General features: G+C 43.6%; 1 protein-coding gene across 1 annotated transcript in view; it reads right to left on the bottom strand.

Moving 5' to 3' along the window:
- LOC124709081 overlaps positions 1-13450 on the bottom strand; it is a 154111-nt gene that overhangs the window by 36626 nt on the left and 104035 nt on the right. The window lies entirely within an intron of this gene.

A 13450-nucleotide genomic window follows, 5' to 3' on the forward strand; every position in this document is an offset into this window, starting at 1 on the left:
GTAGTTTTTATAATGTTTCACTGCATCTGGATTTACTCCTCTTAATTTCAGTATATCCATTGTGGATGATGAACCGTGACTGTGATTTAAATTGGCGTTTATCTGTTAATAAATATGCAACCAGTTTCTTTTTTTACGATTTATTCACGTTTTCGAGCCACTGCAGGCTCATCTTCAGAGAAACATTGTCTAGTGGACCAAGTGTAGCTAGATGCGGTGCTGGTGTGGACTGCACTGCCTTGTGGTATTCACATCAGATTGCTTCTTATAACGTGCATTTGTACGCTATGTACACAAATAAACACAGTATGTAGCTACACTTGATTTTACACCGGCTCACAGGATGTAAAAGTGTCCGTGTCTCGGAAGCAGAACTGTGCTACAGTGGTTTGAGAAGCATTACAGTGCACTCACGTTACTGTCTCGGCGACCAAATTTGCCTGATGTAAATCCAATGGAACCCATCTGGGTAGCTATAGGGCGCCATCACCGCGTACGCAAATCAGCGGTACGTTTTTCCCGCGAATTACATGACCTGTATGTGTACATCTAATGCTACGTACCTCCACAAATCTACCAACAAACTGTCGGATCGCTGATACGCAGAATCAATTATGTATTTCGTTCCAAAGTGCTATTAAGCTATTAAGCAGGTGGTCATAATGTTTTGGTTCATCAGTATAGCACCCCTAGAATAACAAGGTACAAATTCCGGGACATGAATAACAAAATGTGATAAAAATTTAACCCATGATTTTCTAAATTACTTCTGTTAAAAAAAGGTTCTGGAGTGAAATAAAGTCATAAACGAGCAGTATGCAACAATTATTACAAGGTATTGTTAATTTTTACAAAATGACAAAGCCAATAATAATTATAATGTCAATGTGTTTTATTATAACATTGTTCCAATCTTTGGAGCTATGAGATAGTACTTATCTTTTGCAATAAATTAATCGTTTTATTATAACATTACAAAACACAGGAGAATATGTCATAAAACACAAGGAGAGTCACTGAATCAAAAAAAGTATTATTTAGCACAGTAATTTGTATATCGGCAGAAACAAATAAATCTAACAACTTCGAATGCAAATAAATTAATTTCAAAATTTGATGAAATTTTATATATTCAAAATATTTTCAACCAAACTGTTACAACATTTTTGACAAAAATTTGCACACTGGCTTCGAACAGACACAGTATTTTTTTTTTTAATTGGTTCTCGTGTTGCTGATCCTGGAGTGTTGTTGGGGTCTTCAGTTTCCGAAGACTGGTTTGATGCAGCTCTCCATGCTACTCTATCCTATGCACGCCTCATCATCTCCGAAAAACTTCTGCAACCTACACCCTTCTGAACCTGCTTATTGTATTCTTATTATACACTGGAGAGCCAAAGAAACTGGTGCACCTGCCTAATATCGTGTTTGGCCCCCGCGATCACGCAGAAGTGCCGCAGCACGACGTGGCATGGACTCGACTAATGTCTGAAGTAATGCTGGAGGGAACTGACACCATGAATCCTGCAGGGCTTTCCATAAATCCGTAAGTTGCAAGGCATCCCAGATATGCTCAATAATGTTCATCTCTGGCGAGTTGTGTGGCCAGTGGAAGTGTTTAAACTCAGAAGAGTGTTGCTGGAGCGACTCTGTAGCAATTCTGGACGTGCGGGTTGTCGCACTGTCCTCCTGGAATTGCCCAAGTCCGTCAGAATACACAATGGACACGAATAGATGCAGGTGGCGTGTCACCTGTCAGTCTTATCTAGACGTATCAGGGGTCCTACATCACTCCAACTGCACACGCCCAGCACCATTACAGAGTCTCCACTAGCTTGAACAGTCCCCTGCTTCCATGCAGGATCCTTGGATTCATGAGGTTGTCTCCATATCCTAACACGTCCATTCGCTCGAGACAATTTGAAACGAGACTCGTCCGACCAGCAACATGTTTCCTGTCATCAACAGTCCAATGTCGGCGTTGACGGGCCCAGGCGAGGCGTAAAGCTTTTTATCGTGCAGTCATCAAGGGTACACGAGTAGGCTTTCGGCTCCGAAATCCCATATCGATGATGTTTCGTTGAATGGTTCGCACGCTGACACTTGTTGATGGCCCAGAATTGAAATCTGCAGCAATTTGCGGAAAGGTTGTACATCTGTCACTTTGAACGATTTTCTTCAGTCGTCATTGGTCTCGTTCGTGCAGGATCTTTTTCCGGCCTGAGCGATGTCAGAGATTGGTGTTTTACCGGATTCCTGATATTCACGGTACACTCGTGAAATGGTCGAATGGGAAAATTTCCGCTTCATCGCTAGCTCGGAGATTCTGTGCCCCATCGATTGTGCGCCGACTATAACACCACGTTCAAACTCACTTAAATCTTGATAAGCTGTCAATGTAGTAGTAGTAACCGATCTTACAACTGCGCCAGACACTTGTTGTCTTATATAGGCGTTGCAGACCGCAGCGCGATAGTCTGCCTGTTGAACATATCTCTGTGATTGAATACGCATGCCTATACCAGTTTCTTTGGTGCTTCAGTGCATCTTTCCCCTAGAAGTGCATCTTTCCCCTAGTGAAATATGGTTCTAAATCCATGTATTTGTCCTCTAGCCATTCCTGCTTAGCCATTTTGTACTTCCCGTCAGTCCCCTTTTTTAGACGTTTGTAATCCCTTTTTTCTGCTTCATTTGCTGCGTTTTGATATTTTCTCCTTTTAGAAGTTAAATTCAGCATCTCTGGTTTTATCTAACGATTCTTATCAGGCCTTGTCGTTTTATCTTTTGATCCTCTGCTGCTTTCATTATTTCATGTCTCAAAGCTACCCGTTCGTCTTCTGCTGAATTTCTTTCCGATGTTCCCAATTTCTTTAGTTTTAATCTAACGAATAAATTGTGATCAGAATCCAAATCTGCCCCTGGAAATGTCTTGTATTTTAAAATCTGGTTCCGAAATCTCTGTCTTATCGTCATATAATCAATCTGAAATCTTCCATTGTCTCCAGGTCCCTCCCACATATTCAGCTTTCTTTCATGATTCTTAAAACAAATCTTAGCGATGATTAAATTATGCTCTGTGCAAAACTCTACCAGGCGCCGTCCTCTTTCATTTCTTTCTCCCAGGCCATATTCACCTGCTATTTTTCTTTCTCTTGTTTTACGTACTATCGAATTTCAGTCCCCAATCAATTGAATTTTCATCTCCGTTAACTATCTAATAATTTCTTTTATCTCGTCATACATTCCTTCAATATCATCATCACGTGCAGTGCTAGGTGACATGTGAACTTATTATATACCACTGTGTTGGGCGTGGGCTTCGTGTCTACATTGACCACAATAATGCGTTCACTATGCTGGAATAGCGCTCGCAAAATCGTCAAAATCTGTTCCAACGGTATGCGAAGCTCTTTAGGCATTTTTGCTTCTTGTTTTTTCATGAGTCTGTCTTTCATTTCTCCTTCGACCAGACCAACCGCCAAGGACTTGGAGAAAATTGCTTCGGTTGTTTGTGCCGCCGTTCCCCTTATACAACACACAGGCGATTATCCCTACCGTATCTAAAAGCCCACACATATATAGCACAGGCAGCGCCTGGTTTTTCGTGGTGTGGTCTTATTGTGGCATAGTTATCATTGTAGATAAGTACTTTGTTCGATTTCTGTGCCTCCTCATCTACTTACCTATCTCATGCAACGTTGACAGTAGAATAACATTCTATTCTTAACTTATAATTGTAGCATTTCCTCTTTCCTGCGTATGAATGAAGACGAAGAAACAGACCTACTCTTGCTTTGAAGCATGCTGGGATTCGGTTTTTTTTTTTTTTTTTGCTCAAGGTACCACAAGGTACCACCAATGTCAAATTTTTGTCGCCTGCTTTACAAGAAGCAAACTAATTGTCCATCGCAGTGTTCCGGCTGATTCCATTGTTCCGGCTGATTCCATAAATATGATCACATAACATGCAGGAATCGAAACATCTTTATCCCTAGTTTCTTTTCCCCAACATGGGGCGGCCCCTTAAAAATAATACGCCTTCACATCACAAAATAAACTATCTTTAGTCCATATTTGTTTGGTTTGCTTCCCAGATATATTTTGAATGGGCATTTACTTCGGAAGCTAAGGAGTGCCTCGTCAGTGGTTAGGGGAGCTGAAGGAAGTGTGCAGTTCTTGATTGCGCTTGACAAACATACACCATAAATTACGGAATGCGGTGAATTTGTCTGCTGTTCTTCTTTGCAATCGTGGCTCTTGGTCATCAAATCTTAGATTATTGATCAAAAATTCGAATTGATTTTTCGTTATAACACCTCGGAAAAATGGGGACCCGTATACCACAGACCACGCATCAACACAGCTGCCATGGGCGTTCCTTAGAGCCTCACTCGTAAAAAGTATGCCAAATTGCCAAATAATGCTTTTATTTCTTTTTGGCTGGTATCTACAGTATATCATTAGGACGATGTAAATTTTGTCCTTGCATCACTAATTTTGTTGAATACGTAACTAACGGTGAAACCATGTCATCAGTAAACAACAATTCATATAATTTCGAGGAGAATCCCCTGTTTCTTGCTTTACCATGAGGTATTCGTACCACTATATTCCTTGCTAGCACTTTGGACGCATTTTTATGGAAAGAGTGTGTGTTACACAGCACCCATTTATGCCATACAAAATTTCCATTACCTGCTGATCGTCTTCATCTCATGAATCAGTCTCAAAAGGTGTTAGATCAAATTCATCATCCTCCATGTCGTCGGTGATATGACCATCTTCAGGTTCGTTCACATCTTCCTTGAGTCACTATAATATTCATTTGAGGCCTCCTGACGTTTAAATTCTCGTATCATTTCCTCCGTGGTACTTATTAGTTTGACAGAAGAGATTTTCTACGTCTTCAAAGAAAAGTACCGCCTACTTTGTATTATATATATATATATGTAAGTGACAATGCAGGGTGATTTTTTTACCCCGACGGAAAATTTCCTAATTCCCCTGTTAAAGGATAACGGAGAATGAAGCCTGAGAGATTATAACATCCCGAACGCGAACTATAATACTGAATGGGAAGGTAAACAAACACTCCCGCCCAAGAAGCCAATAGTACCAAAATAGGATAACAAATTACTTGGACTGTGGCAATTGTTTACCCCACCTTGTTATTTTGTTTTCTTAAGAAATGCAGAGTATACAATTCTTTATTTTGCTCTCGTTTCTTCATATTAAACTCCTAGTTTTTTGTATTAAGATATTTTATAGACGAGCTTGTGGATCATAGATGTCAGAAAGACAAAATAATTTTTTATTGCGAACCTAAAGTTGGCGTTTCTGATGAACGGAACAGTAATTTTGAGCGCAGCTGTAGTTCCACCTTCTTATGGCGTGTGCAGAGACCTCAAGCAACTAGTGTTTTTTCCTAGACCAAATGCGTAAATTCATCTATCCATCAATATCAAACTAAAACATAGGCAGGTCCGGGGGAGGAGGGGGCAAAAGGGTCATTCGTCGTCTCCCCCTCCCCCCCCCCCCCCAAGTCCTTACTGTATTCGCCCCTGGGCCTATAGCAAACATCGAAATCTTCCTTCCCCATCTGGGCTTTACAGAGAAGTGAAACACTGACAGAAAGCTACACGTCTTACATTGATTTAGGGCAACAATACAGTAACAGTACGAATTCTTTGGGATGCGTTGTGTGCACTATGAACGAAAAGTGCAAACTGGCTGGATAGGCGACTTCGTTGGAGTCTCAGGCATGCCTCTTACACGTCGATTACCTTTTCTGGTGTCAGCACTTTCAATCGACCACTTTTGGCCGCGTCTGACACATTTCCTGTCTCCTGGAACTTGTAGACTTGTTTTGGTGCATCCTCAGCTGTCTTTTAGTAAAAGTAAAGCGAGTCTCGGCATAAATGGCACATGCAATCTACTGGACTGTGCTTTCTTAGAAATACGAGCTGTCCCGTTCCGTTTGTGTACATCTGATACTGTTGCGTGGCCGTGTATTATCCGACATTCAAAAAAGTAAACTTGCCGTATATAAGAGTACAGAAACGACCGTAAATCCAGTTGTAGTAAAGACAGACGAATACATTACTAGGGCACGTGCCTCGAGTATTATCATGGGAGAGGCGTGTTTTAACATACGGAGATCGGGAACTTATTCAATTCAGGGATTTTCCATCGTGTGTTACCCACCGTTACCATTACGGTAACGCTCGCGCGGAGTAATTAATCTTGATTTAATATTCCATCTTTCTAGTATACTGTTCGATGATCTGTTGAAAAATCTGTAACGCCCTCCCGCTTGGGTATTATACGCAATTATCCGGCAAGATATACGGTCATAGGCATATCATTACGGTAATCGACCGGCCGTTGTTCGCTAAACGGCCTCACTGTAATATATAGATAGAGGCATCGCTGAAAATGTTGCTTTATTGCACAGCTATTAACCGACCTCGAAAAACGCTATATCTGGAAGGTACGGTTCTTCGTTAAAGAAGCACGAATCACTTCACCGGCAGTATTTTACATCTCGTTTTGCTCTCTTATCTCGAATCAGATCTCCTTGGCGTACAAGCGATTCAAGATGGTCTGCATTCCTTCCGGCAGAGAAGAAAAATTTGTGCGCGACTGCGAAAGATCGGGGCAGGCTTCATACCTGCAAAAACAGACGAGCTCTCGTGGCTAGTTACAAGGTGGTGGTAAGGATGGGGGGAGGGTGGGGGGAGAGGGGCAGCTGGGTGCGGAAGGTATTAGCGATAAACGTCGTCCAAGTTAATAATACATGGGTCTTGCATATTTACGAACACGAACCGTTAGGTTCCTATTATATCAACCAGAAAAGGGAGAAAAATTGCCTCACCGGTAATGGCAACTGACGAGTACGTGAAAGGACTTAATGAAACTGTCCGTACTTGCCTCGTCTGGAGCCCGGCTGGAGAGTAAATTTGTGTTCAGTCAGAGTCATACAGCACGGCTAAAATACGTCACGTCGGCTCTTTCAAAAAAGGCAAAGCGTACATAAACACGCGTAAATAATAATACACGTCTCCCCAACTCAATGGAGTTCGCGGAATACAGAGGACCATGCCAACAGGTAATATTGTAAGCGTTTCGACGAAGCCCCTGCGCCCATGTCAACAATTTGGATGAATGGATGAATTTCATTTTTTGGTTTCGGGAAAATCCCATTCGACTAGATACGGCGTTAAATTACATGCTGAGCTTAATTGGATGTTGAATACAGTTGTACTGTATACAACTCCGTACCTAAACGCAACATTTGTCGGACTTCACCAGTAGAATACAAGGCACTATACGTAATAAAAAAAACAAAACAGTTTTGAACATATAAGTTTACAGTAGCGTTAAAAAAAGTAATATACTGTTACTGGATAATCCATTCAGTTGTTTCATTGATGATATTTAATTCACATGATCGATTTCAAAATTATACAGTTTCATCTTCAGGAGTGCTTGTGGCAGTCTAATTCAATCGAAACATTGAAATACATAACGAAACCACGTCGAAAAGTAGTCGTCGTCGGCTGATACTCGTATCCGAGTTTTCATTTCTCTCCTGAGATTTCCTTTGTCACAGTTCAGGCGTGGAAGTGTCGTTGATGGCTTAGCAATCCAATCCTAACGTGGAACAGGCGGCCACAGACATTACAGCTGATGGAAGGTGGAGGACGTGGCTGAGCCTGGAGGAGTTTACGTCTCTGGCGTTTGTCATTCTCCATTCTTCGACGTTCCAGCTCAAAGTTTTGAAGAGCATTTGAGGTAACTGAGCGCCAGCGACTTCGGTCTTCTGCTATTGTGGACCAGTTACTCAGATCGATGTTCAAGTTTTTCAGATTTTTCTTGTACTGATCCTTATAACGTTTGAGAGGGGCACCTCGTGGCCTTTTACCTGTGCTCACTTCGCTGTACAGCATTTGGCGTGGAATTCTGTCATTTTTCATCCGCTGGACATTTCCGACCCATCTGAATTGATGCCCAATGATAAGAGCTTCCATGCTATGCATTTTTGCTTTCTCTAGAACAGCCGTGTTGGATATGAAGTCATCCCATTTCAGGTTCATGATATATCTTAGCTTCTGTTGGTTGAAGCGTTCTAGTTTCTTCAGATCGCAGCGATACAACGTCCAGGTTTCGCAACCATATAGCAGGGTGGAAATGACTACAGCTTTGTACACCATCAGTTTGGTGTACAGTATTAGGTCTTTATTCAGGAAGACACGCTTTGTAAGACGACCAAATTCTACATGTGCAGCACGTACTCTATTCTCCACATCTTTTCCAGATGAGCAGTTGGATGACAGTATGCTTCCCAGGTAGAGGAAATGGTCCACTTGTTCCAGGAGTGTATCATAGATGGATATGCTGAAGTCAGGAACGGAGGAGCCAGGAGTTGGCTGCGCCATCACCTTTGTCTTTGAAATATTGATGGAGAGACCAAATCGTTCGTACGCCCTGCTGAAGGAATCAACTGACAGCTGCAACTCTGCAGGTGAATGAGCTGGAGAGGCATTGTCATCAGCATACTGCAGCTCTGTCACACGAGTGGTACTGGTAGTAAAGCCAAAGTGAACATTAAATATGCAAGTTCCTGCGTGTGGCCAGTATGAAAGCCAAACATACTGCGCACTAACTGAAGTTACATGCCCGCCAAACGAAAACTTTGTTGATTTGTAAATCGGCTGGATAAAAGAACAGATTGATGAATGGGGAAAAAACTCATCGGTTAATACGTGTGTTTCTCTAAGTATCAAGACACATTGCCCGCATCCCGTTTAATCATTAAAAAACAGACCCTTACAGAGACACACGACCCTCTGCAGAGTCATCTGTGAACAATTTGTAACAACAAATCAGATTCAACATCGCAGAGGCTGCCAAGTCACTCGGGGATACGGATCCTTAGTTGTAATTTGACTACGCTGAGAAGATTTTTCGAAGGTGCCGCTGGTAGTCGAAGAAAGTTGGCACCAGTTGGGTGACACACACCGTGGTCGTTCGGAAGGGGCAGAGGGATTGGCGGTTCAGCGGTAGAGCCTCAGGCATTCTAAGCGACTCATGGATTCCACATTACCGCAGCTATCTGTTTCGGCCTTCGCACGGTATCGGCACGTTGCATCTCTGGATCCGACGTGTTTTCACACTTAGTGTATTTGTCAGAGTGCCTAACGCATTCCTAATACAAAGAGCCGGTCAGGTTGTTAATCTAACGACAAGTATCTCATGTGATTCTTGCGCTCATCAGCAATAAGTTCACGGACGACATAACAGCACTTTCCCATCACGTCCTTTCCTCAACCTACGTTTTATTTACCAACGAATATTTTGAGCAGACTGGCGGTGTTGCCATGGGCAGTTCTCTCTCGCCTTTTTCATGGAAGACTTTGAGGAAAGGGCACTAGATTCGGCACAACTTAAACCGAGAGTTTTCTGGCGACATGTAGATGACACTTTTGTATTGTGGCCCCACGGTAAAGAAGAACTGTCACGGTTCTTACAACATATGAATGCAATCCACAAGAACATCCAGTTTACGATGGAAATAGAGAAGGATGGTTGCTTGCCGTTTTTGGACATCTTGGTTACTAAGAGAGTGGATGGTTCATTAGGGCATTCTGTCTACCGTTAGCCAACACATACGGACCTTTACCTGCAAGTGTCGAGTTGCCGTCATCCTTCGCAAACTATCGGCGTCCTTAGAACGTTGGTGCACCGGGCTCATATTGTTTCTGATGGAGACAGCCTTACAAAGTAGCTGGAACGTTTAGAGCCGGTGTTCAGAGGTAATGGTTACCCTCCACATCAGATTATAACAGCGCTAAGAAGGAAGAAGCGAGACCACCCACAACATCAAGAAGATAAGGAGCTATTCAAGTCCAGGGCGTTCCTTCCACACGCCGGCAACCTTTCATCTAAAATTGGCAGGATCCTAAGGAAACATCAAGTTAAAGTAGTCTTCTGGCCACCGGCGAAGATTAGTGCCCTTATCGGTTCAGTAAAGGACGATCTGGGTATGCGGAAGGCCGGGATCTATAAAATTCCTTGCCAGTGTGGCAAATCTTACACCGGTCAGACGACACGCACAGTACGTGACAGGTGCGTTGAACACGAACGCCACACTCGCCTCTCGCAGCCCAGTAAGTTGCCGTAGCTGAGCACTGTATTACCACAGGACACGCTATGGATTTTTCTGCCACGAAAATCTCGGCCCCAGCGAAAACTTTCTGGGATTCAGTAATTAAAGTATCTGTGGATATACGCCTAGCGCAAAATCTTATAAATCGTGATGGCGGTTTTCAACTGGACGAGGCTTGGGACCCGGTGATCTCTCTAATTTCCTCTGAGAGAACACAGTTTATTCATAATGACACGTCTGGCGACATCTGACGTCCGTTTTTAGCGACGTGGGCGCGCATTTCGACAGTGGGCGGACATGTAGTTTTCACCTTTAGGCATGCGCCTGCTCTTCACTGAGAGAACAGTAGCTCCAGAGAGCGCGGATTTCGATAGAGGACGCTCCTGTGACGGAGGCCAATGCGCATGCATTTTCGCGCGAATTTTTGGCTATAAACTTGACTCCAGGAACTTGCAATCTCCCGTGGCGGGCACTTACATGAAGATGGCTGGACCATTGCTAGCCGAAATATCGTAGCAAGAAGTCGACGCGATCCGGCTGCAATCCCGAAATCTCATCGAACGACAAGTATCTCCCTAGAGGCCAGCATTGCTACTCATCATATCCTATAGTTTGGAGATCTGTGTTGTAACGAAAAGACACTCAAGTCAACTACAAGCTTACAAATGAGATTCCTTAGGTGTGCTCCTCAAAAGACAGGGGGAGGCAAGGGCAGAAACAGGAGAGATCTTCATGTCGAAGTGACCGTGAGACTGAAGTGGTCTGGTCATGTGGAATGGATGCAGCCCAGCTGAAGAGCAGTTAGACGTCCCAGAAAGATGTGGCTGGACACGATTCGAGAAGAGACACATTATGTGGGGGCGCAACATCATTAGAGTACGGAACAAAACGTCATCGCGCAACTAAAGCTCAATCACTACTCGCGAGCAGCGAGTGCAAATCTCGCCAGCTTCCAGAACACACAGCCGTTCTCCTCTCTGATTGGCTGGAATGTAATATAGCTAATCCACTTAATAATTTAATACCTTTTCACTCGCAGCACGGTAATTTCCTTCCTTGGTCAGTCACCAACTCTGAATTTCATCTAATTATTTCCCAAACTTTGTATCTCTCTAAAGGTAAAAAAACTCCAGGCAACGTCATCTTTATTTGTATTTAAAGACAGAAGTAAAGGTTTCGTTTTTATAATTCTTAACCGACAGGAAGAAGATGCTGTGATATGCAAATGATTAACTTTTCAGAGCATTCACACAAGGTTGGCGCCGGTGGCGACACCTACAACATGCTGATATAGGGAACTTTCCAACCGATTTCTCATACACAAACAGCAGTTGACCGGCGTTGTCTGGTGAAACGTTGTTGTGATGCCCCGTGCCACGAGAAGAACTGCGTACCATCACGTTTCCGACTTTGATAAAGGTCGGATTGTAGCCTATCGCGATTGCCGTTTATCGTATCGCGACATTGCTGCTCGCGTTGGTCGAGATCCAATGACTGTTAGCAGAATATGGAATCGGTGGGTTCAGGAGGGCCGGCCGCGGTGGTCTAGCGGTTCTAGGTGCTCAGTCCGGAACCGCGCGACTGCTACGGTCGCAGGTTCGAATCCTGCCTCGGGCATGGATGTGTGTGATGTCCTTAGGTTAGTTAGGTTTCAGTAGTTCTAAGTTCTAGGGGCCTGATGACCACAGATGTTAAGTCCCATAGTGCTCAGAGCCATTTGAACCATTTTGGTTCAGGAGGGTAATACGGAACGCCGTGCTGGATCCCAACGGCCTCGTATCATTAGCAGTCGAGATGACAGGCATCTTATACGCATGGCTGTAACGGAGCGGGTAGCCACGTCTCGATCCCTGAGTCAACACATGGGGACGTTTGCAAGACAACAGCCATCCGCATGAACAGTTGAATGACGTTTGCAGCAGCTTGGACTATCAGCTCGCAGACCATGGCTGCGGTTACTCTTGACGCTGCATCACAGACAGGAGCGCTTGCGATGGTGTACTCAACGACGAACCTGGATGCACGAATGGCAAAACGTCATTTTTTCGGATGAATCCAGGTTCTGTTTGCAGCATTATGATGGTCGCATCCGTGTTTGGCGACATCACGGTGAACGCACATTGGAAGCGTGTATTCGTCATCGCCATGCTGGCGTATCACCCGGAATGATGGTATGGGGTGCCATTGGTTACACGTCTCGGTCACCTCTTGTTCGCATTGACGGCGCTTTGAACAGTGGACCTTACATTTCAGATGTGTTACGACCCGCGGCTCTACCCTTCATTCGAACCTTGCGAAACCCTACATTTGAGCAGGATAATGCACGACCGCATGTTGCAGGTCCTGTACGGGCCTTTCTGGATACAGAAAATGTTCGACTGCTGCCCTGGCCAGCACATTCTCCGGATCTCTCACCAACTGAAAAAGTCTGGTCAATGGTGGCCGAGCAACTGGCTCGTCACAATACGCCAGTCACTGCTTTTGATGAACTGTGGTATCGTGTTGAAGCTCTGTTTGACTCAATGCCCAGGCGTATCAAGACCGTTATTACAGTCAGAGCTGGTTGTTCTGGGTACTGATTTCTCAGGATCTATGCACCCAAATTGCGTGAAAATGTAATCACATGTCAGTTCTAGTATAATATATTTGTCCAATGAATACCCGTTTATCATCTGCATTTCTTCTTGGTGTAGCAATTTTAATGGCCAGTAGTGTAATTATGAAAAAATTTCAAGATTAATATGTCACATATACGCTGTATTCATCACCTTTCTGACTCTGATAACAGAGTAAATAAAAATAATTGTTGTTGTTGTTGTTGTTGTCTTAAGTCCTGAGACTGGTTTGATACAGCTCTCCATGCTACTCTATCCTGTGCAAGCTTCTTCATCTCCCAGTACCTACTGCAACCTACATCCTTCTGAATCTGCTTAGTGTATTCATCTCTTGGTCTCCCTCTACGATTTTTACCCTCCATGCTGTCCTCCAATGCTAAATTTGTGATCCCTTGATGCCTCAAAACATGCCCTACCAACCGATCCCTTCTTCTAGTCAAGTTGTGCCACAAACTTCTCTTCTCTCCAATCCTATTCAATACCTCCTCATTAGTTACGTGATCTACCCACCTTATCTTCAGCATTCTTCTGTAGCACCACATTTCGAAAGCTTCTATTCTCTTCTTGTCCAAACTAGTTATCATCCATGTTTCACTTCCATACATGGTTACACTCCATACAAATGCTTTCAGAAACGACTTCCTGACACTTAAATCTATACTCGATG

This window comes from Schistocerca piceifrons, chromosome 7 (genome assembly GCF_021461385.2).
Source record: "Schistocerca piceifrons isolate TAMUIC-IGC-003096 chromosome 7, iqSchPice1.1, whole genome shotgun sequence".
Lineage (NCBI taxonomy): Eukaryota > Metazoa > Arthropoda > Insecta > Orthoptera > Acrididae > Schistocerca > Schistocerca piceifrons.